This window comes from Mauremys reevesii, linkage group 2, assembly GCF_016161935.1.
Source record: "Mauremys reevesii isolate NIE-2019 linkage group 2, ASM1616193v1, whole genome shotgun sequence".
In the NCBI taxonomy this organism is placed as follows: Eukaryota; Metazoa; Chordata; order Testudines; family Geoemydidae; genus Mauremys; species Mauremys reevesii.
Window position 1 is genome coordinate 42,372,114 of NC_052624.1, and position 26,141 is coordinate 42,398,254.

The 26,141-nt window shown below is 41.1% G+C and overlaps 1 protein-coding gene across 1 annotated transcript in view; it reads left to right on the forward strand.

The window, feature by feature from the left end:
- Positions 1–26,141, forward strand: part of ADAM22 (ADAM metallopeptidase domain 22) — a 210,753-nt gene that overhangs the window by 32,212 nt on the left and 152,400 nt on the right. The window lies entirely within an intron of this gene.

Sequence of the window (26,141 nt, forward strand, 5' to 3'; positions counted from 1 at the left end):
AAGTACTGACTGTCTTTTATTCTGTATTTGTAAAGTGCCTAGCACAATGGGATGCCTATTTTGGTTGAAGTCCCCAGGTGCTACCATAATACCAATAATAAATAATATTTGTATGTATCTGGTGGATTTGAAATAGTATTTGTTTTTCCTTGTTTTGTCAAATATCTCTGTATATTTTGGCATATTTTCAAATATTGCTACTTACTAAAAACCTTATTGTAAGATGTTTTGTAAGATATATTGTTATTTAGTTTGCAATTCTGCAATTGATAGTGTGCAGGCAAATTGCTGTGCCCCGTTGGACAAGGAGCTACTGAAAATTGGTAACTATTTGCTTTTTAATCCCTGCATATATTATGTTAGAGGTCCACTAATAACACTTACAGCTAGTTGTTGAAAGCCTAAGGTGAATGGTGCAAATGACGTTTCTGCAGATAAGTTCCTTATCTTTTGAGAAAAGTGAAGCGTTATGAAACATTAACATAGTGAATTCCAGACTAAAGAAAGTGATTGAACAATAGAGAACTTATAAATGAAACCTGGTACTTAATTCTGATGCAACAGATTTCTTTTGGAAAATTCTCATCTGACAAAATTGAAACATTTCAGGTGAACGTATCAATATGGTAGAAATTTGACAAAAATTATTGATATATTTAAATTTGATAAGGTTGAAGCACTTCATTTAGACTTTTATGTTCTATCATAAGAGTAAGGGTTTGCAGAAAGTTTACGTTGTTGAAATGCATGAAGATCATCCTTCTACAGAAAAGGAGTAGCATATAGTGTGTGTGTATGTGTGTGCATATGTATGTACATCTATAGGTGTACATGTACAGATAACATAACTTCTATAACAGATAGGGTGAAATCTTGGCTCCATTGAAGCCAATGGCAAAATTCCTATTGACTTCAGTAGGTTCAGGATTTCAGCTGTAGTGTCAGCCTGAGGATTGTCTAATAAGAAGAAATCAAATATTAATAGTATTTGGAAAGACAAGCAGAGGACGTTATTTTACTATGAACTTCTTCAGTAGCTTTTTCTATGAAAGTTATGTTTTTACTCTTCATGGAAATATGCTGTACATTTAGATATTTAAACTATTTATTTAAAATTAAGTTTATTTTAGGATAGGATCCATTTTTCCCCCTAAAGAGGTCAGATTGTGCTACCCTTTTTTCCTTAAAGGACATTCAATGAGCACTGGAACTGGCCTAATGTGAGTAACCCTGCCACAATCCAGCCAGGGGCTGCTCTATGTATTTTGCCACCTCAAGCACGGCAGTCAGGCGGATTTCAGCAGGGTGCCTGCAGGAGGTCCACTGGTAATGCAGATTCGGCGGCATGCCTGTGGGAGGTCCGCCGGTCCCGCGCCTTCAACGTACCCACTGCCGAATTGCCGCCGAAGCCACGGGACTGGTGGACCTCCTGCAGGCATGCCACCAAAGGCATGCCTCCCTCACGGCAACCAGCAGGCCGCCCCCTCGTGGCTTGCCGCCCCAGGCATGCGCTTCATGCGCTGGTGCCTGGAGCCACCCCTGAATCCAGCCTAAGAGATGAACTGCAATGTTTTTCAAAATCTAAAAATCTGTTCTCTCTCAAACCAGTAATATAATGTAAACTAAATTCTGTCCCCAGTTTTCCCCATCTAGTGATGAAAATGAAAGGTGCTAGTTGGCCTGTAATATGACATTTTATGCAAGGTTTCAAAAGGGCTTCTGAAATTGCATTTGCTCATGCACAGATCTTATCAAAAAGGAAGGGCCAAGGATGCCAAAACAACGTGGGAAATGTATTTTTAATATATGTCCCCAGGAACAGATGTTATATTCAAAATGATATATATTTTGTCTTTACTATAATTAGAGTGAGTTCTTGCTTTTATTTCCAAACTTGTATATTACATTTCTATGGCAGCATCAGACCTTTATTTATGAAAAATAAAAGCTTTTTTGAGGGGTTTGGGAGAGGAATGTCAATTTTGTGGATGCACAAGCAGAAGTGGATGGACAAATTTGTGGATGGAGTTTTGGAAACCAGTTTGGAAACTTGGCCCTTTATAACAATATATTTGAAAATCAGTTAATCACTTGCCTGCCAAGACCAACATTAGCGATTCTGTTTCCTCTGCAAATATTGATGTTAGCACTAATACCTAAAACAGTGCTGAAGCAGGCATATGTTGGTGGCATCATCAGCTCGTGCTGGCGCTTGCATTTTGAGGAGTGTCAAGGAGATGATTTTGTGTCCTCCAACCCCCACAAACTTTTGGAGTTACATTAATTTAAATTGGTAGGTGGTAGGAAGAGGGGAATTTTTGAAACATCTTTCAGTCTTCTCTGTTCCAGAAAACATGGATCTTATCTACCTTTGCATGGATGCTTTGATGTTGGGAGCAGTATAAAAAAACCTGGATAGGTCTGTGCGTCACAACCATCATTTGAAAATTGTTTCAGTAGACAGTTCTCCAGTTAAGCTAGAGGTCTTAGGGCTACTTCTCCCTTGTTACTCAAGGGTTTAGTATGTATTCTGGTGATTTTGGGGTAATAGTCTATTTTCTTCTCCAGTTAATTAACTATACATAATGTGTAGTAGTCAGTAGTAGAAATATGTATTCGCAATTGTGATTCCATTCTATTTCCCAACAGAGATAAGAGGTCATCGGGGAAATAAAATAAAGGAACATAAATTGATTCAATAAAATTCACTAGCTTAACAGTTTGGGTTATTTCTTGCATTTGTTCTCTTCTCCCATTTTTCATCCCCTGCTTTTTCTTTCTGTCTCTCTCTAGATTCATTGTATGCATCTTCACATCATTTTCTCATTTCTCATTACTGTTTTCTCTGTTTTTTCATTACTATCTTTCCTTTCTCCCTTGTTTATCTGTCTCTTTATTTGAAAATCACCATTCCCTTTTTATCTGTTTATATTTGCATTCCTTCTCATTCATGCCCTGATACCCTCCCTTCTATTATGTTGTGTCTTCCCCTTGCTCTCATCTGTATTCCATCTTCTCTTTACATTCCAGCACCTTTCTCTCTCCCCCTCAATCTTTTGAAGGCTCCCATATTTCTCTGTCTCTCCCCTCCCCCCATGACAGCCCTGTCTCTTCTTCCCCACCCCAAATGTTTACACGCTAAATATCCCCTCCCCTTCTGGCTTCTGCATATGATGCTTCCTGGCAACCTCTCCTCTCACAAGTATTCACCAACGGAGGGTCTAATGCGTCCAAGAATTTAAAGTTTATTTTTCCTCCTTCCCCCTCCCCCCCCGGCCTTTCTTCTTATCCTCTGAATTGCCTCCTCACCCCTCCCAGAGTGGCTGCCACTGTTGAATCTGGGAGTAAGAGGAAGCAGGGCCTCCTGTTCCTTTGCCTCCCCATCACATCATTTGTCAGCAACTACAGGCTGAGTTGGCTCCTCCGCTTAGCTGCCCCACCCCTTGTAGCTGGAGGCCATTTTCGTAGCTCAGAATTAAAACTGGATTAGCTGTGAACAGCTGAGAAGGAGTTTGTGGAATCCTTTCACCACTAGTGAAAATCTCCCCAGAAGTAGAGGACAGTTTGGGCTCCTTCTCCTCCATCAAAAAATAGGAGCTGATGGTCATGGGCTTCAAAAGCCCCAAAGCCCAGCCTTGGTTGGCTCTAGTGTGGCTCATGAGTAATCACTGGTTTTTAGAAAAAATTACTCAGTCAGCTGTCAACCATGGAGCTTTCTTTATATTTTGAAGGTGATCTCTGTAACGAAAAGGGCTAAAAACAGACACTTAAAAATACAAACAGAAACAGATGGGCACTGACATGTGAAGGGTTGCTAAAAATTGAGGGCCCAGAATGTGTGTGTGTCTTGGCCAGTCTTTTAAACAGGAAAGTGAAAGAGGAAATAATTTTGCAATCTTTTGTTATAACATTTTGATTTACTTCAGAATTTAAGTCTGTGTGCATATGGTGTTTATTGTGAATCTGCAGCAGTTTTAAAATGCATTTTTGTTCATATGTAATAAATGTGCCTTCCTACATGAAATAAACTGAATTTTATGAATAGACGGTTTGGGGCTGAAAATCAAAAGTTTGATGTAGGTTCCTGTGCAGTCAATGTTTTTTCCACTGTATACTTTTTTTTAGTTGCAATAATATCTTTACAGTAAGCTTTAATAAAATACTGTGTCTGTTTCAAGTTTGTCTGTTTAACTGGCTAAAGCATTTATGAAGAAGCTTTCAGGCTAAACTAGCTGTATTTTTAAAAGGTTCAGTCCCTCAGGCAAGAGTTAGAAATGCATTAGTGGCATCAGTGTTTTATGATACCGTTGCATGCATTCATTCCATGGTCATCGTCATTATTGTTTTTTTCAGCGTTATCAAATCAAATCTCAGAATTCACTATTAGCTGTGGTATCACAGTGCTGCTCTAGGCTTCCCTACTTCAGAGCACATCTAAATCTGGCGATCAACCCAGAATCGTGTGTGAGATGCATAACAATTAAGTGTGCTTGTTTTTTGATTCCTTTTCCTTCAAGTTTGTGAAGCTTGGTTGGCATCTAGTGAAATGGGTATTTCTTGATTTATGCCAAATATTTCTGTTAAAATAGTTAATGTGACCATTTATACTTTCAAGTTGTATTGTAATTATATCGTTAAGTAAGAAATTGGAAAGGAAAATCAACATATTTGAGTTGAAGCATTTCTAGTCTTGTGAAGCAGGATGTCATGTGCTATGGGGGGGCAGCCATCCCAACCCTCCCGACTTTTGGGCATCTGCCTAAAGTGTCAGATTTGGCCCAACCCAATCTGCCATGCTGGGCCTTTTAGGAAGGGGACAGCAGATTGTCTTGAATAGCTTCTGGCACTACTCCTGCTTGCTGCGCTCTGGTCAGGAAGCAGCAGCAGTGGCCTGGGTTGGAGCTGAATGTGGAGTGAGAAAGCCCTGATCCCTGCCCTAGGCTGGCCATTGGTGAGATGCCCGCCACCCAAACCACACCCACCTGCCTCCCCCCCTCTGGGATGGGACTGGCCCACCAACCTATCACAAGCAGCCACAGCCGCAGCATGGAAGCATAAGTGGGGGGTTACTGACACAACTTTGCCACACCCCTTCCAGAATTTTTCTGAAATGACCTGTTGCTGTGAAGCACATACATCAGCCTTTATGAGAACTGGGCCACAGTGTATCTATCACAGAATGAATTAAAAAAAGCTCACTAACTAGATGGGGAGAGGGCAGCTATAAGATTGTTCTACAGAACAGTAAATAGGATTATCTATAGCAAGATTAGTGATTGAGAGTTCAAAATGTGGAGGGATTCTCCTAGGGGAAGTGCATGGAAAGCTTAGAAAAGGGGAGTGGAGACACCTCATTCAGTACATTTTCTTTGGCATACATATAACCACAGGGTAAGAATTTTATTTACCTTTAATACTCGGGAAAAAAAACACACAAAAGCCATAAGTGTTTTTATTAAGCTGGAGAAGGACTAAAAGAGGTGGATATCTTGGAGTGAGTAACCTTCACACTCCAGCCCAGCTTAGGCCATATCTATGCTACCTGCTAAATTGGCAATGCTGCGATTAATGCAGCAGTGTCTATTTAGCAGGTCTGGTGAAGACATGCTAGGTCGATAGCAAAACGATCTCCCGTCGACTGCTGTATTCCATCTCCCCGACAAGAGTAAGGTAAGTCGGCGGGAGACACAGCTGTAAATTGACCTAAGTTATGTCGACTTCCGTTAAGTAACTTACGTAACTGAAGTAGCGTAATTTAGGTCAATTTGCAGCCGTAGTGTAGACCAGGCCTTAGAAAAAGCACAGGTGCCTGCTGACTTAAAATGCAATGGTGGAAACTCTCAACAGTGGGTGTTGTGTGAACATACCAGTCGGCACAAGACTTGGGGTGCAGCTCTCTATTTTAGCCAGCGTTGTCTCCATTAGAGGCTTTAAAAGCCTGCCTCAGAAGCAAGCCATCATTTTATAGGCAGTCTGTATAAGGACGAAGGGTTTGTCTTTATATGGTCATGATAGCTCAAATGCAGAAGGGCGCTGTTTTGAACAAATTGAAAGTAGTATGTGTATTATCACTATTATTTATTAGGGTGGGGATTACTTACAGTGAAGGGATATGGCCATGCCTCTTCTCTGCCATTGCCTCTTCTTTGAGACATTGGGTGCTTCCAGGAGGGCACCAAGGGACCAGTCCCTGCATTCCCCTGAGCACCCAGACTGCAGTTGTAACAAGCCATTGGGTAAGTTGTGCAAGAGGAGTGGGGAGAGAGGATCCTGCACACTCCCCTGACCTGTGCACTCATGTGGGGGTCTGTTACATCCTGGCCTTAAATCTGGAGTAAGTTACTAAAATCAGTGTAATTGCTGTGTGTAAATGGAAAGCAGAATGTTTCCTTGAGCCCTTGTATGAGATTAAGATGGGCCAGCGGCAGGGAGGCTGATCTGGGACTTGGAAGACTGGGTTCAGTTCCTTGTTATACCACAGACTTTCGGGGTGACCTTGGACAAGCCACTTAGCTTGTTTGTGCCTCAGTTCCCCATCTTGTAACATGGGGATTATAGCACTTCCCTGTCTCAGCGAGGTGGTATGAAGATGAAATACATTTAAGATTGTGAAATGCTCAGATATTACAAGTATCAGAGGGGTAGCCGTGTTAGTCTGGATCTATAAAAGCAGCAAAGAGTCCTGTGGCACCTTATAGACTAACAGACGTATTGGAGCATGAGCTTTCGTGGGTGAATACCCACTTCGTCAGATGCATCTGACAAAGTGGGTATTCACCCACGAAAGCTCATGCTCCAATACGTCTGTTAGTCTATAAGGTGCCACAGGACTCAGATATTACAGTAATGGGGTCTATCTAAGGGTCACAATTGACGGCAACTGCACCTGTATTTCCCCTCAGTGGTTCATCAAGGGCACCTACTCTTGGCTTTCAGCTCCCCAGCCGTTGCCTCTCTTGGGTGGATACACATATCTATCTCTCTTCTGACCACAGTATTCCCAGGCTGGACAGTTCCTGCCTTCACTGTGTTGTTCCCAGCACAGACAGGTTGCCCTAAGACATCTGCTTGCTTTCTCTTCAGAGACCAGTAACAGTGTTATTGCTACAGATATATGCTATTACATGGCTCTCTCTAAGCAAGCCTACTTTATTCTTAAGGTACAAAGCATTGCAGAGAAAACATACAAAAAACAATACAAGAACCTACATGGATGCTAATAAGCTTACCAGAGCTCATCCTAACTCTCACAGGGCCTCTGGCAAGTGCAGTCTGTTAATACCCTACCCTATGGCATCCTTGTGGTTACAAGTTCATCAGAGCTTCAGCTCAGAATTGGCACCCAATCTTAATGGGCCTCAGTTTGCCAAGTCTTTGCAATCCTTCTCTAAGGATTGGGGCCCTTTATGGACCAGAGGTTCTGTCTATTTGCTGGATCAGGAAGTAAGCCCCAGGTCAGCCTAAACTCAGGCTTTTAATACAAAAAAGAGAGAGAATCCAGTTTGAACTAGAATATTTGTGTCTCCGCAGGATGATAACTGAGGAAGTTCATTACCGTCCTCCTACTAGAGAGGGTACATACAATTCCATAATAACACATACACATTGCATGTTTAATACAATTCTCCCAGAGATGTTAACTCTACTTCAATAAGTTTTAACTCAACTCAGTAAAGTTTATCTTAATTCCATAAGGTTTGTTCAGTATATTGCAGAATATTATCCATCTGTCAAGATCGATATGTAGAGAACAAACACTGCTGTAAAAAGATGAGGATAACTGGAACAAGAAAGATGTTTCGAAACAAGGCTCAAAGTCACCTTGTAGAATGTAGAGTATAAAATGAAACTGCATTAGAAATCAATAAAATGTGGTATGTGGAGCGCTGAACAAGTATATTGTCACCAGATGTCTTTTTTCTTTTAATTTATCGCCAAACATACAAAGTCATAGCAGCATTCACTAAATAACAATTAAAAAGACATTTGGAATCTTTAATGTTTAACTTCACTTATTGTTAATGCTACTTAGACGATAAATAGCACTACAGCAACTAAATACCCATGCACACCACCAAACAAATTTTTGTAGTCTGTGATGAGACAGAGAGAGACAAATATTCCATATTCCAGGTGGGAATATTTCTTATGGGAACATATTTCAACCAAGGTTTTCCAATCCTATGTCAAATCACAAACTTCATTTAAAAACAAAATGAAAGACAATTTAAAAGCCAAAAGCCAGGTTTCTTCCCCCATGAGAAGACAAGCTGCTAAAAACCTTGAAATTTGTATTGGCAACTAGTCACTAATATTATTATAAATGTGTCATGTAAACTGTAAATGAAAAATTTCTAAGAGCGCCCTGAATCAAAAACTTTTGCACACGTGCAACTCAAATGGATATGGGTGCTGACATATGCAAAGATATACCAGTTCTCTACAGGTAAGTCTTTATAGTATATCCCCATTCTTGAGTCTTCACCTACAGCACTGGTGAAGCAGTTAAATGATTTCAGACTGTGTGTTATAGTCCACTCCTGGGTGCCTCCAGTCCACAGGACCACAAGACTGTCTGTTTTGGTGTAAGTACTAGGCCAGATTCTTCTCTCTGTTACATTAGTCTAAATCCAAGGAGTGTTGCTGGGCCAGATTCTCTCGTGTGGGTGAGTTGTGTTCAGGGCAAGACTTGAGGAGGCACCTGGTGAGGCAAAGTTGGCTTCAAACCATCTTTGCTGCCCCCCAATCCAGAATCTACTTCGAAGCCAGGCCAGTCCCCTAAAAGCTGCTTTAACCTATGCCTGGCTGTGTGTAGCCCCAGTTGTTATAGCAGCTGGGGCGCAGTGAGTTGAAGATGCATCAAAGTATGCCCCTTTCTCTTGCTCCCTCCCCTGAGTGCCAGCGCAACACCACCTGAGAATTCCCATGTGCAGGGGAATCACGAGGGGTCAGATCCTGCAGTATCACAGCTGTTTTGCACTGATAGCGAGAGACTGAAGATCTGGCCCCACTGTATCTAGTATAGTTACACTTTGGGCCTGATACTCTGTTATAGCAAGGTCCTTTGTGCCAGTCTTACAGTGTAAAGAGTGTGTGTACTGTAATTCACACACACTTTAAGGTCCAGTTTAATGCCAGAGTGATGTAAAGAGGCCGTAATGTAAATGAGAATCAAGCCCTTCAAGTGTGATTGGTCTAAACTCTTTTGCTGTATTTTTGTAGCCATTTGCTTATGATTCCCAATCCAAGCAGTTTTACTAGACACCTGCAGAGTCAAAACCCTAGCTGGCTAGTTTGAGTTGTGTTTTCATAATGCCATTTTGTAAAATAACTCATCCCACCCTCATCTTTAGAGGCAAACTTATACAACACCCATGTAAAAAACAATCTTACCAAATACTTCCTCCCTCCCATCATTGCTTTAAAGACTAATGTTCACTAGGGTTACTTATTATACACCCCAACGTATGTTAGCAGGTTTGGGAATTGTGTTGTACTTTTTTTGGATAAACTGGCTTTGAGTGGCTCAATTTTTATTTTTAAAGTTTTTATCATTAAACATATCCACTTTGCAGAAATATGATTACTGGTGCCAATGCGTCTTCATGTATAGTAAGACCAAATCTGAGGTTTTATTTGTGATCTCATATAGATTCTAAATCCCAATGGGACCATTGTGCTCATCTAGTCTGACCTGCTGTATAACACAGACCATAAGTCCTCCTTCAATTCCTTCTGGACTAGAGCATGTATTCAACAACAACAACAACAACAATAAAAAACATCCAGTCTTGATTTAAAAAGTGCCAGTGATGGAGAATCCACCACAATCCTTGGTATGCTGTTCCAATGGTTAACTACCCTCACTGTTAAAAAGTTGGTGCCTTATTTCTCGTCTGAATTTGTCTAGCTTCAACTACCAGCCTTTGACTCTTGGTATACACTTGTCTGCTAGATTGAAAAGCCTTCTTACTAAATTTCTATTCTCTATGTAGGTATTTATAGACTATGTTCAGTCACCCCTTAACCTTCTCTTTGTTAAATGAAAGAGATTTAAGCTCCTTGTGTCTTTCTCTACAAAGCATGTTTGAATCCTTTAATTATTCTCATGGCTCTTCTACGAGCTTTCTCCAATTGATTAACATCCTTCTTGCAGTGTGGACACCAAAACTGGACACAGAATTCCAGTAGCAGTCACACCAGTGTCAGAGAGGTAATACAACCTTCCTACTCATACTTAATAGGCTCCTGTTTATACATCTAAGGATCTCAGCAGCCTTTTTGCCCACAGCTTTGCACTGGGAGTTCATGTTCAGCTAATTATCCACCATGACCTCAGTCCTTTTCACAGTCACTGCTTCTCAAGATAGAATTTCCCATTCTGCAAGTGTGGCCTGAATTCTTTATTCATAGAAGTATGACTTTTGGCCAGATCAAAATTCATATTATTTGCTTGCTCCCACTTTGCAAGCAATCCAGATTGCTCTGTATCAAGTGACCTGTCCGCTTCATTATTTACCATGCCAATCTCTATATCATCCGTGATATTATATTTTTTCCAGGCCACTGATAAAAATGTTAAATAGCATAGGACCAAGAACTGATCCCTGTGGGATCAGTAGATCAATAGAAATACACCTACGTATTGTTTCCATTTATAAGCATATTTTGTGACTTGTGAGCCAGCTTTTATCTATTTAATATGTGCCATGTTGATCTTGTACATATTGTTCAAGTTTCTTAATCAAAATGTCACATGGCACCAAGTCAAATGCCTTACAGATGTCTAAGTATATTATATCAGCCCTACTACCTTAATCAACCAATCTTGTTGTCCCATCAAAAGAAGCTGTCAATTTAGTTTGACAAGATCTATTTTCCATAAATCCATGTTGGCTGGTGTTAATTATATTACCCTCCTTTAATTTGTACTCTGTAATGTTCCATTTTGATTCTTCTAGGTTTTAAAAAGGTGAATTGCTCTCAATAACTGTATTAATGTAATACAGTGGCCACCACCCAAGCATCCCCTTTTGGCCAAAGGTTGTTCTGTGCATGCTGCCTCTGTTTCCCCCGTCTTCAGTGAGCACCAAAGATCTACCTCATTCTCCCCTTCTATCAGGGGCTGCTCGAAGTGCCTGTGTTCTCCAGCATATGGGATGTGGCAGGGCTTCTCACCATCTTAACAAGCACTCATTACCATGCCCAGTCTCCTTTAAGCAGATTTGTTTGTCCAAACATAAGCACATAATAGACAAAAGCAATTCCTCAGTTCACCCTTTGTCCTAGGGTGTCAAAGCCTCTCCTCCCAGGAGTCTCTGGTAATCCTGCTTCTTGAAGCTTCTAAGTTCCAACCAGCTTCTCTTCTCACAGCCAGTTAGCTCTGCTCCCTTCTGGAACACCAGCCCCAAGGCTACCTCCCTGAGCAACTGACCCCTTGTTCCAGGGACCCACCACCAGAGTTAGCTCCACCCTTCTGTGGTTCCTCTCCCCAGGCACAGCTTGCCCCAATCATTTCTCCTCTTCCTGCCCTCTGACAGGCCTGTGTAGCCTGCCTCATTTAACTCGCTCAATAGGGGTAACCTGCTCTGACATGGGAGCCGGGCCTGGTCTACTCACAGGGACCAGCTGCCCTCTGACGATGAAATTTTAGGTTTTGAATGTTGTTATAATTTCGTCTTAAACTACAAAATAAATCGGATCATCTTTCCCTTTATTAATGCCAGTATATTCATTCACATTTTAGCCAGGCCCTATGTTCTTTGAAGAAATATCTATGGCATTTAAACACAGCAGTATTTTACATTTTCAGAATCACAGCTGAAGGATTTGCTTCCTTGTATCCTGCCTGCAAATTGCACTGAGATATTGCTGGCTCTTATGATGACATAAATCACAAGAGTGAAGCATTAGTGTTTTTAGTTTTAGAATTTTCTTATGTCTCTGTGTTTGGGGAACAGTTGGAATTCATTTGAATCGTCTGTTTGTTTGTTTTACATCCAAACTTCAAACGTTGCTTTCACTGAAGTTAATGGAATATCACAACACAAGCCTAAGGGTGAAAAACACAACATATTGGGGTTCATTTGTACTTTGCAAGTATTCATCTGAAATGTCATAATAGTTGAGACGCAAAGCCCTCTGTTCGTTAGTCCCAAATCAATGCCCATTAATAAAAATCCTTATTGCTGTCAGTATGACATTGTTATAATACTACATTAAAGCCTGAACTCACTGAAGTGAATAGGAATCTTTCCATTGAACTGGATTGGAAGTGGATCAGATCCTTACATATTCTATAAACAGTAGATTATAGGGGTGAAATCTTGGCCTCATTGAGATTGATGGGAGTTTTACCAGGATGTCATAGAACAGAGGTGGGCAAACTACGGTCCGTGGGCCACATACAGCCCACGGGTCCGTCCTGCCTGGCCCTTGAGCTCCTGGCCAGGGAGGCTAGCCCCCGGCCCCTCCCCGCTGTTCCCCCTCCCCCACAGCCTCAGCTCACCGTGCTGGCAGTGCGGCGGCATGGCTGGCTCCAGCCGGGTGGTGTGGCTCAGGGACAGATTTACCAGTGAACAGAGGGAGCCCTGGCCTGGGGCGCCCCAACAACAGGGGGAAGGCAGGCAGTCAGGCAGCTCAGCACTGGCACACCCCTTGTGGGGAGGGGAGGGGCTGCACTGCAGGGGCAGGGGAGCAGGTGGGCCGTGCGGGTGGCGGGAGTGCGGCAAACATGGGCAGAGGACTCAGGAGGAGCACCGGGTGGCCGTGCAACTGGCCGGAGAGAAGCGGCTCTTTGAAGGGAAAACTGCTGCTTCTCTCCAGCTATGCAGCTGCCCCTGCTGCTCCTGAGTCCTCCGCCCACGTTCACAGGGCCACATTCCAATAGGGGGTGGGGTCCCGGGGGGGTAGGTTAGGGACAGAGGGGGACAAGGACCAGGGGGGTTGGATGGGTTGGGCGTTGTGAGGGGGCAGTCTGGGGGTGGAAAGTGGGAGGGGGCGGGGCCAGGCTCTTTGGGGAGGCACAGCCTTCCCTACCTGGTCCTCCATACAGTTTTGGAACCCCGATGTGGCCCTCAGGCCAAAAAATTTGCCCTCCTGTCATAAAATCATAGAAGATTAGAGTTGGAAGAGACCTCAGGAGGTCATCTAGTCCAAACCCTGCTCAAAGCAGGACCAACCCCAACTAAATCATCAAAGCCGGGCCTTAAAAACCTCTAAGGATGGAGATTCCACCACCTCTCTATTTAACCCATTCCAGTGCTTCACCACCCTCCTAGTGAAATAGTTTTTCCTAATATCCAATCTGGAACTCCCCCACTGCAATTTGAGATCATTGCTCCTTGTTCTGCCATCTGCCACCACCAAGAGCAGCTGAGCTCCATCCTCTTTGGAACCCCCTTTCAGGTAGTTGAAGTCTGCTATCAAAACCCCCCTCACTCTTCTTTTCTGCAGACTAAATAAGCCCAGTTCCCTCAGACTCTCCTCATAAATCATGTGCCCCAGCCCCCTAATCATTTTCATTGACCTGCACATCCTTTCTGTAGTGGGGGGGGGGGGGCCCAAAACTGGATGCAATACCGCTACTGAATAGAGAGGAATAATCACTTCCCTTGATCTGCTGGCAAGCCTCCTACTAATGCAGCCCAATATGCCGTTAGCCTTCTTGGCAACAAGGGCACACTGTTGACTCATATCCAGCTTCTCGGCCACTGTAGTCACCAGGTCCTTTTCTGCAGAATTGCTGCTTAGCCAGTCGGTCCCCAGCCTGTAGCAGTGCTTGGGATTTTTCCATCCTAAGTGCAGGACTCGGCACTTGTCCTTGTTGAATCTCGTCAGATTTCTTTTGGCCCAATCCTCCAATTTGTCTAGGTTACTCTGGACCCTATCTCTACACTCCAGTGTGCCTACCTCTCCCCCCAGCTTAGTATCATCCGCAAACTTGCTGAGGGTGCAATTCATCCCGTCATCCAGATTATTAATGAAGACGTTGAACAAAACTGGCCCTAGGACCGACCCTGGGGCACTCTGCTTGATAACGGCTGCCTACTAGACAATAAGCCATTGATCACTACCTGTTGAGCCCGACAATCTAGCCAGCTTTCTGTCCACCTTATAGTCCATTCATCCAATCCATACTTCTTTAACTTGCTGGCAAGAATACTGTGGGAGACCATACAAAAGCTTTGCTAAAGTCAAGGTATTTCACATTCACCGCTTTCCCCATATCCACAGAGCCAGTTATCTCATCACAGAAGGCAATCAAGTTGGTCAGAGAGAGTCCTCCTGTTGGCTTAATTACTCCAGCCCCAGTAGCTATGTTGGCAGGAGAAACTCTCCCACTGATGTAGCACTGTCCACACCAGCGCTTAAATCGGCATAAGTTATGTCACTCATGGGGGTGGCTAATTCACACCCCTGAGCGACATAACTTACATTGATTTAAGCTGTAGTGTAGCGATAACTTCAGATCTTGAATTTTTTAAGCAGTTGCTGACTTGAGGTCTCCTGGTCCCATTGATATCAATAGAAGTTTTGTCTTTGACTTCATTGGTACCAGGATTTGTCCTATATTGCTGCTTGTTTGATAGTACAGGAAAGTTTAACTTGTGCCTACAGAAGCGTTTGAAAGTGCTTATTTGACATATTCATTGAACTGAAAAAGGAAGCAATTTCATTCAGTTTTATAATGTATCCTATATTGTGTGTCAAAGTGCATCTCTGTGAGACCATTCTAAGTACCTGGATGAGAATTCCCCTGAGGGTTCTGAAACACCACTTAAAGCTTAATGATCCTTGACTTCCCATATAAAACATTTAACAACATTTATATGGGTATACAAAATCTATATGTCCTCTCTTTCTCCTAATAATGTACTAAACCATAAACAAAAATATTGTTTGCTGGAAAGGTCAAACTATTAAACAACAAAGTATATTGCATACTTCACTGCTTTTAGTTGATTGCATAAATTGTAAGCAGTGTGTGTTGGTTTACAGTGCAGTGATTGAAACAGATGTTGGAGATGGGATTATCAGCACCAAGTGAATTACATCTCCAAGGTGCTAAAATGCTTTCATTGAGAAAAATGGTTAAAGGAAAATAAACATTATACTTTGAAGACTTTCTTCACAAAAAGTTTATAATCATTCTGAAGACATGTTGGGCATTTTACTACTACAGTGATTTTCATTGTTTACTGGTGACAGTGGCCAGACTTCCTCTGGTTTTACTTTTTTTCTGTCACTTGGGAGATATGTATTAATCTGTATGGATTAACAATAATGTATTACGTTTATGATCTCCTTTAAAAATGGCTTTGGGCTAAGGGACCAGTCCAGTTGATTAACATATATTTTTGCCCAGTCCTGCAAAGTTGTGAGCATCTCTAAATTCCATTGACTACTGCAGCAACAAAAGCCCCTGGGTAGTGTCGGGATTTAAAAAAAATTTTTTTTTGATTTAACTATTATATTGAAATGTAGATTTTACAGGGAGAATTTTTTTCGGAACTTATCCCTAAAAATGGAGTTATACCCGCTTATACTAGGAGTGAATTTGGGTCACAAGAGTTCCTGCTCATAACACTCCTGCGCTATAGATAATACCATAAATCCTCTGTTGTGAATTGTTGGCTATATATACTGTTCAGTGTGGAATTCTGAAAACACCAAGGTAATCATAAAAGCCACATGAAGTGATGTGAGAACACTGTGACTTATTCACAATTCCTAACTTGTATTTTGTGTACTGTAATTTACAGAGCTCTTCTTCCATGGATCAGCAGGTCTCCTTCCTGCTGACATAATTATTCCCTTGATAGCCTATTCTGCTGCTGCTCTCTTACCCAACCACCCTCTGTTTTCAAACTCCTCCCTGCTCTACCATCATTACTTTTTCTCCTGTTCCCCAGTCTTCCCTGAAGCCCCCACTTTCCTTTAAAATCTTTTCTGCTCCATTATCTCAGGATCTTCCCTTTAAAGCTTGCTGTCTCTTTTGCCCCATCTCTGAAATTGTTCTCCCACGGTACTTGCTGCTTACCCTAAACCATAGCAATTTTCTCAGAATTTTCACCAATGACTTTTAATTGTGGTTGCCTAATTTAAGAAACCTGAGGCATGTTTTTTTTCTGAGGTGCCGAATCCTTTTTGTTTCCATTAGAGATTTTTGCACATGTATAAAGCCCCATTTGAAATTGAGGGAAGTCACACCAGTGCAATGCATATACACTGGGCATTTTAACCGGTGTAGCTGTAATGGTGCAAAAATCCCTAGTGTAGACAAGCCTGGAAAGTTGTGGGTGTGCGTATCACCTCTGAAAATCATGTTTCTGAAATAGGAAACTCAAAATCAGAGGCAGCTACTGTTATTTTTAATTTAATTAAAAATATAATTTTCGTTTACAAATGTAATCAGAAATGATGAAAACCTTCTACAGCTTTTTACATAAAAGTTAAAGCCTGCTGTGACAAGATGCCATTGAATCCAGTGAATATTCAGATCCTCTTATTTAGTAAACATCTTTCTTTAACTGATTGCATGTGGCCATACATTAAAATAGCAAAAGCATTCACTGAAGTCATGGTGGCTTTCACCATTTAATTTTTCATTTAAAATAGCTTGATCTAGAGCATCTAAATCTCAAATAAGCTTTAATAATATGAAATAAGTGTTAATAGCTGTTGTGGATAAGTGTTTTGAAAAACTGTAGCCAATTGGTGTTTACTGGACATAATGGGCCATGTTTTTTTAAAATGGCTTCTAGATCTATCTAGATGTACAAAAATGGTACATACATCAATTTGTGTGTACAAAATCTGTATTTGGGAAAACAAATAGACATTCATAGATGCAAATTAGGTTGATATATAATTAGTTTTGTAAATACATGCAAATGAGCCAACACAATAGTGGGAAAAGGAGAATGAGTTAACACATTTTATTTAGACTTTTAAAAAGTCTTTAACAAACTAAGTAGTAATAAGAGGTGAAGTAATGTCATGGATTAGAAACTAGCTCAGAGTTAGAAAACAAAAAGTAGGAATGGGTGGTCAGTTTTTAACATGGGAAAAGATTAACAGCTGGGAGCTCCAAGTCTTGGACTAATATTGGTAGTGTTTAACACAATTGTTAATGATCTGGAATAAAGGGAAAGTGGGGAGGTGGCAAAATCTGCGGATGGCATAAAATTATTTCGGTTAGTCAAGAGTGGTGAAAACTGTGAGGAATTTCAAGGGGACCTAACAAAGGTAGCTGAATAGACAGCACACTGGCAAATGAAATTTGGTGTTGAGAAAAGTAAGGTACTGCCTAGTGAAAGGGATAATTTATATTATGTGTACACATGATTGAGTTCTAAAATAAATGTCACCACTCAGGAAAAAGACCTGCATGTCATTATGGATAGTCAGATAAAACCTCGGTGCTCGCCATGGAGCAGTAGCCAAAATAGCCAACAAAATGCCCAAGGATTAGGATAGAATATAAAAATGAATATAAGATCATGCTCTTTTATAAATCAAAGGTCCTTTGGAACATGGTGTAGATTTCCAGTCACTCCACTTCAGAAGAGATAGAAAAGGTGACAAACATGATTCTGGGGGGGTACTAAGTGCCCTCAATTCCCATTTAACTTCAATGAGAGGGGAATCCTCTGCACTTTGTAGCATCAAGCCCCAATTTTGCACTTAAGTAATGTTGTCAGATGAGCAATGGGGCTGATGTTGATTTGAATGGAATCTTGTCAAGCCCTGTCTTTTGGAGGGAGAATCACTGAAAAGCAGGGTCTCTAGTGGGGGGGGGGGGAGGTGTGGGGGAATGAAAATAGTGGACATCAATAGGACTCCTAGAGGGAATTGGTGACTTAAAATTATCTTGGTTAAAGATGAACAAGTGTGTGCGTGCATGTGTGTCTGTGTTAATTTTCTTTTTGAAAACTTTGGGAATTTATATATGAATATAATTTCTGATGTAAAGTTATTTGTGTTGCAAAATAAGTAATTAAAATCTGTTTTACTAAGGACATGAGCAAGAATAATATGAAATGCATTTTTATTCTACAAGACTGAGAATCAACATACAGTGTTAAAATCTTACTTTGATAGCATATAATACATTGCAGATGGCATATAGCAATGCTGGACTGTTGCACACAAATTCTATTGTCTTATCAAAACAATAGATTCTATTGCTATCATCACAATTTCTATGACAAAGATAAAGGGCTATTCATAAATTATACAGAGATTTGGTTCGGTGGTCAAATTTGTAATCTTTTAGTTTCTTTTTTTATTTTGCCATTGATGTTAAATACCAATGACTTCAGATTTTTACTTATTTTCTTTGTGTATAGCTTCCCATTTGACCTGTTGTGTATAAACTACACAAGATATTTGTGTTTGCAGTGCTTTCATTGGCTACGACCAGCTTGCAAATGAAACCTGGGTCTTAATTTTTGTAGTAAAATGTACTTCTGACTAAAAAAACCAAACTTTGAGCATAAAGGGTTTTGCACATATACACTAACTGAATCACTTTCTACTTATATTAGCAATAGAGTATCTTCAACATGACATCATTCTGCCCAGTGTTTGCTGGAAGACCACTTCCACCACTCTAATGCACAGAACAAGACCAAATCCCAGGTGACGGTGCACACACCAGTAGACTCCCAGCCAGCAGTGAGAGCACTGGGCTGAAGGTGGCCACTTCATTTGTGGTCTATGTCTACCCATCCTCCTTGCTTGGTTTCTTCAGAGACCAAACAGGAATGTATACTGCTATTTTTAGCCTTGAGGCAGTCGACCAGGGCTCTGAGACCTGCTGCTGTGTTTTTTTGTTTGTTTGTTTGTCTGGGTTTTTTTGCAGTGCAGATATACCCTCACATTTCACAGGAAGGGTGTTGGCCAGGGATCTGAGAGTGTTGCTCACATATTAGTGTTTCTTTGTGCCCTATGGCGGATATGCACAATATACCCATGTAGATTATTCCTTCTCTTCATAGGAAGTGTTCCATAAGGGTGTAAATGTTAGTTTTTACTAGAATATAGGTACACACTATGGTTGCTTTTGTAAGATATATATGCACTTGTTTGGGAGATGGTTGCACTGTTACTATATCCCCCCTTGGCCTCCTATAAAAACTTAACAATAAAGCTTTCATTTTTATACACTTCTGATCTGAGCAACTCAGGATACACTGTATATCTTTCTCTAAATTATTTCAAATATCTCTTTGTTTTCTATTTTGTTTCACTTGCTTATTTTCTGTGCTCTTATTAAATGATGGTAAATGAACTGAAGAATCAAGCATTGAAAACAAAAGTCGTATATTTACAATGCACTTCAAATAAGGCATTACATCACAAGGCTGACTTCTATTAGTGAAATACAAAACAATTTGCATCACATAAACACATCAAAATCTTAGTTATTCAGTGAAATATGTGATCATATTAATCCTTAATAGCAAAATGATTTAGATACATTATTGAAGAAAACTATATTTTTAATGTCCTAGTCTCCTATTCCAGCACACAAGTAACTTCATGTGGGGAGAAAAGAGCCTCATATCAATTGAATAAAATACTGTCTCATGCTAATAGCTTTGTATTGTTTAGAAAAATAAATGTCAAAAAGTTAGAAGGTATTTATCTTGTGCCCTCATTCTGTTCCATTTACTTTATTTCTTCCATCAGAAAGAAAGCAGAGTACTGTCATTTGGTGTGATGAGAGAAGAGGTTTGTTTTGTACTTTTATTAAAGATGATCTACAAAAGGATTTGTTTGGTTTTTAAATTGGACATTGTGCCTCTGTTTATGATGTACAAAGAGGGTCAGAGAAGTTGGATTCCCCCCCCCTCACCCTTCTCCTCCAAAATTTGTTTCTTTTCCCCCTGCTTGTTTTCCTTTATCTTAGAAACCTCAGCAATGTCAAGTCTGAATTTGTCCTAGGATCTGTTGGGGGTGGGGTGGGGTTGCGTGAGTGTATGTGTGTGTGTGTGTGTGTGTGTGTGTGTCTCACAGCATGTGTATGTGGACACTCTTTGTACATTGTAAAAAAGGGCACAAAGTCCAATTTACCTCAGGCATAGTGTTGTCATCACAGCAGAGGTGAGATTGTAACCTTCTGTGCTGATACAATATATTCTTCTAAATAATACCCTTTATACTTCTCAAGTTGCTTTTACGGTCTATCCCTCAAGTTGCTTTTACGGTCTATCCCTCAATGTAAAACTCCTACTGAGGTGGATAAGAAAATATTTAAGGTTAGCATAAAAACTAAAGATAGAGATTTACTTTAGCACAAATTCCAGATTACGTAAAAGGCAACTGCTAACAGACTATGGCATTTTCTAACCACCAGTGAGGAAAATTCTTAATTTTATTCTGTCCTTTAGAGTCTTCTGTGCTACACATGGAGTGAAATCCCGGTCCCATTGAATGGCAAAACTCCCATTACTTTCAAGGGGACAGGACTGTACCTAAAACCTTTAGAATACCAGTGCAGCTCTATCTATGTAAAAAGTGCCACTTTTGTCCTTGAGAAAACTTCACTGAAGTTTACCCAGGGATAAATTTGGCCTGTTTATCTTGGCTATTTATATAATTCCCATTAATACAGTATCTGAGCACTTCACAATCTTTAGTGCATTTATCTTCATTTTGCAGGTGGGGAACTTAGGCGAAATGACTAGCCCAAGATCACACAGGAAGTCTGTGGCAGAGCAGTCCTAGGCTAGTACCTCAACCACTGGAATATCTTCTCTAGGCTTCAAGTCAACCAATTAATAATAAACAGAAATCACAAAATAAGCAACTTGTAGAGAATTATCTGATATACAATCTAGCAAAATCTAGCAAAAGAGATTAATATAAATAGCTCCCACTGTTATTGAGAAAATGTGGCTGGAGAGCTTTATTCATCTTTTCACTGCTTTTGCTGTGGCACAAAGTGAAGGTTTTTTTTTTTCTGATTTGCAAGAATTGTTTGATAACCCTTACATTACAACACATTTCCTGAGAGAGATGACTGATATTTTGCCTGTACATATCCATAATCATTCTTTGATCTCCAGTTCTTTTATCGTATAAGATAATGTACTCTTCTTCAGTGGATTGCCAGAAAGTCACTGTTAATGGATTTCTGGCATGCTTGTGATTTTACATTTGGAATAGACACAGTAGTGTTCAAATGCTATGCAGATATATGGATGGGTTTTGCCACTGCCGCTTGGCACTTTTAATCCTGGGCTGCTCTTCCCTTTGCTGGATTTCTTGGCTATGACAATGGTTAAGAATGATCAAGTAGTTAATTATCAAGTAGTGACATGGATTCATCTAGCCTTACACCTGACTGTGAAGGTCATATGAGTTCACGTTCTTTTAGGTCTTGCTGTATCTAAGGGTACGTCTACACTACAGGATTATTCCGATTTTACATAAACTGGTTTAGTAAAACAGATTGTATAAAATCGAGTGCACGCGGCCACACTAAGCACATTAATTCGGTGGTGTGCATCCACGGTCCAAGGCTAGCATCGATTTCTGGAGCGTTGCACTGTGGGTAGCTATTCCGTAGCTATCCCATAGTTCCCGCAGTCTCCCCCGCCCCTTGGAATTCTGGGTTGAGATCCCAGTGCCTGATGGGGCAAAAATCATTGTCGCGGGTGGTTCTGGGTAAATGTCGTCAGTCACTCCTTCCTCTGGGAAAGCAACGGCAGACAATTATTTCGCGCCCTTTTTCCCTGGATTGCCCTGGCAGACACCATTAGCATGGCAACCACGGAGCCTGTTTTGCCTTTTGTCACTGTCACCGTATGTGTACTAGATGCCGCTGACAGAGGCGATTCAGCAGCGCTACACAGCAGCATTCATTTGCTTTTGCATGATAGCAGAGATGGTTATCAGCCGTTCTGTACCATCTACCATGCCATTGTAAATTGGCAATGAGATGATGGTTACTAGTCCTTCTGTGCTATACCATCTGCTGCTATCATAGGTGCCCCTGGCTGAGATCAGCCGTGGGCGCAAAAGACAAAAATGGGAATGACTCCCCGAGTCAATCCCTCCTTTGTGGTACCTAAAAATAGAATCAGTCCTGCCTAGAATATGGGGCAAGTGTACTAGAGAACCAGTGTATCAGGGAACCAGAGAGCACAGCCGCTCCGTGTCAGATCCCGCAGAAATGATGAGCTGCATGCCATTCACAGGAGGTGCCCCTGCAACAACCCCACCATTATGAAATTTAATGTGGATAAATGTAAAGTAATGCACATTGGAAAAAATAACCCCAACTATACATACAACATGATGGGGGCTAATTTAGCTACAACGAGTCAGGAAAAAGATCTTGGCGTCATTGTGGATAGTTCTCTAAAGATGTCCACGCAGTGTGCAGAGGCGGTCAAAAAAGCAAACAGGATGTTAGGAATCATTAAAAAGGGGATAGAGAATAAGACTGAGAATATATTGTTGCCCTTATATAAATCCATGGTACGCCCACATCTCGAATACTGTGTACAGATGTGGTCTCCTCACCTCAAAAAAGATATTCTAGCACTAGAAAAGGTTCAGAAAAGGGCAACTAAAATGATTAGGGGTTTAGAGAGGGTGCCATACGAGGAAAGATTAAAGAGGCTAGGACTCTTCAGCTTGGAAAAGAGAAGACTAAGGGGGGACATGATAGAGGTATATAAAATCATGAGTGATGTTGAGAAAGTGGATAAGGAAAAGTTATTTACTTATTCCCATAATAATAATAAAGGGGGTAAATTGACGAGCTATGCCCTGAACCACCGCAGACAATGTGTTTGACACTACAGGCATTGGGAGGTCAGCCAAGAATGCAAATGCTTTTCGGAGACTGCAGGAACTGTGGGATAGCTTGAGTCCTCAGTCCCCCCTCCCTCCCTCCATGAGCGTCCATTTGATTCTTTGGCTTTCCGTTACGTTTGTCACGCAGCAGTGTGCTGAGTCCCTGCTGTGGCCTCTGTCTGGAGATTTTTTAAAAATGCTTTGGAATTTCGTCTTCTGTAACGGAGCTCTGATAGAACAGATTTGCCTGCCCATACAGCGATCACATCCGTACGGTCCATGCTGGAGCTCTTTTTGGATTTTGATTTCGGACTGCATCGCCACCCGTGCTGATTGGAGCTCCACGCTGGGCAAACAGGAAATGACATTCAAAAGTTCACGGGGATTTTCCTGTCTACCTGGCCACTGCATCCGAGTTCAGATTGCTGTCCAGAGCGGTCAGTGGTGCACTGTGGGATACCGCCCAGAGGCCAATACCGTCGATTTGCGGCCACACTAACCCTAATCCGATATGGTAATACCGATATTAGCGCTACTCCTCTCGTTAGGGAGGAGTACAGAAACTGGTTTAAAGAGCCCTTTATATCAATATAAAGGGCCTCTTAGTGTGGACGGGTGTGGCGTTAAATTGGTTTAACGCTCCTAAAACCGGTTTAAACACGTAGTGTAGACCAGGCCTAAGAGTAATAGAGATGAAGTATTTGGTACCCAAATTCCCAAGTATGCTGGCTGCTGATACTTCTAACATTCCCATGAAAGTCTGATTTTGGCTGGTTAGCGAGGACTTAAACGTATTTCATTGATACCTTCCCAGTCTCTGATACCTCGTGTTGGATTTCACATAATAGGATGCTTTGTCAGTAATAATATTTAGTCACTTTATCACTAGAACTGCTGAGCTTTCATGCCCAGTTGCTGCTCCAATATGAGAAATGAAACATAACCCATTGGTTTGTTCGTGTTCCCCAAGAGAGGAAGGATGGGCATCTCTTGGAGAATCTGCTGCTTAAAAATTGGTAAATGTTAGGTCAGGATGGTCTCTGAGAGCAATATTTCATAAAAAGCGAATGCCTTAAATAGATTACTTCAATAATATTATCCCACAATAAATTACTACAGATACATATAGCTATAGATTGCTAGGAAGAGGGTACAAAAGAAGCAGTGTGGTGTAAGAAGCTTGTTTGGAAAGAAAGAGGATAACATCTTGAGGAAGTATAAGAGATGAGAAACCATAAAAATTCCTAGAGCTGGTCTCCTTTCCCCCCCCTTTATTCTAGGATTATGTGATCCTTTGGGACAGGTTTTTCTTTTTCAGCTATTAACATCTTCAGAGATGGTTTCAAGAAACCCAAAAGTTTCCAAGGTGCCCTAAGCCCCAAATTTCTATATTTTATCCTTTCATGATATCGTAGCAATTGTTCAGCATTTGCTCTTCCATTATATTTTTGAGAAACCTATTTTGTGTTTTTTCCAACCAGCAATCACTGTGAAATTAAATGAAAATTGTGTGTCACTTTACAATTTTATATTGTGTATTTAATGTAGAATCTAGAATCTTGTATGACTTGGAAAATAGAATTTGAGGAAGTTGTGTAAAATCTTTAAAATAGTGAACTTTGCTTCTCTAGTAAATGGCACAATATTGTTTCCTACGTGCTGTCATGATGGATTGATAAGGGCAAGTGACAAACTATGGCCCTTGGAAGCAGACATACTGAAATACAAAAATTAAATGGATGAACACTTGCCTGTTCTGGAAACAAAACAAAGTCCTTCAAAAGATCTCTGTACACGTTTGCCCTTTTCTCTCTGGTAACATCATATCTTCCTCCTGCATTTCTGACCTAGATAAACTCGTTAGGGTTTATAATAAATAGGATGACAAAACTGACCACGCCAAACTTTCATTTGGTTTCAAGGTGTTCTGAAATATTGCCCCAGCAAACCCTGCATTTGGTCATGCAAATCAGGTAGTGAGATTTATAGGTACCAGAGAAAAATGGTCTTCAGAAGGACAGAAGATCAGAGAGGACCCATCCAGTCTATGCTCTGCAACCTGCAGGCCAATCCACCTCACCTCCCCCCACTCCACCCTGACCCTGCCCTGAACCCTGCCCCCCTGCAGGATGATCCAGAAATTCCAGGGGCCCCAATTCTTCCTGGAGAAAAAAATTCTCTGCCCCCCAAATATGCATGCGGGGCCACAATGCATCACATTGCTCTTCAGCCAAACCAATCATAAAATCTTATATAATACCATACCTATAATATCAGCCCATCCTCCCTAACCATCCCTCATCATCCATAAACTTATCTATCCCTCATCTTAATCTTAAGCTTATCCACTTCCCTGTCCTGTCTGTTTCCCTTCTCTTCCTCTTGACCCTGATGGTTTCCTGAAAGTTCTTGCACTCGTTTAATTTCAATCTCTGAATGATGACTTGTATCCGTAATCTCCTGACATCTTTCCAGTATCACTCCTCGAAATAATTCTTCTCCTTCCTTCTATCCTCTCCTATATTTTATCCTCTGATATATTTTAAGATATCTCTTTCATATCTTCTCTCTCTTCCATTCATCCTCAGTTCTCCTTCTCTCCTCAGCTCCTCTGCTCTTCTTTTCCCTTTTCATTCTTCTCGGATCTCTTCTCTAACTTTCTTCACTGAACTGTACCTTCTACTCCAAAACCACACAAAAACAAATAGCAAAACTGCAATTGAGACTAGCACTCCTTATAACCACCTACAACCCTCACTCCTTATCCCTCCTAGAAATACCAACTCCTGCTTATCCCTACTCAACCCACTAACCCACTTACTCATATCTTGCTCTTAGCTCTCCCAATCATCTTCAACTACCTTCTCTTACTCCTTCTCCTTCCTCCCCTCCTTCCCCTCCTTGTCCTTCTCAACCACTAACCAGTTCTTGTATAACCTCCTTAAAATGCCTACCCATCTACAATTACTAACTAACTTGTTACTCTTACTCCTCTCCATCCAATTTCATCCTGTTCCTAAATCTCCTCAAAATCATCCCAATAAATATCCTCTTCTCTTCCTCCCCATCCTCCACTCCAACTTCATCCGCCAACTCCCTTCTCCTCAAAACTAAATAAACCCACAGGAAATCTTGTAATAGAAAATCGAAAAAAACCCCCAAACCCCACCTTGCCACTGGTTCCCTCCAACCTAACCCCCTCCTTCCCTCTCTCCCTCTCCCTCTCCCCCACCCCTTCTCAACCTCCTCCTACCTCCACTTTTTCCCCCATCTTCTTTTTTCTTCATCAATTTTTTCCATATTTCTTTCAATACCATATCAATATC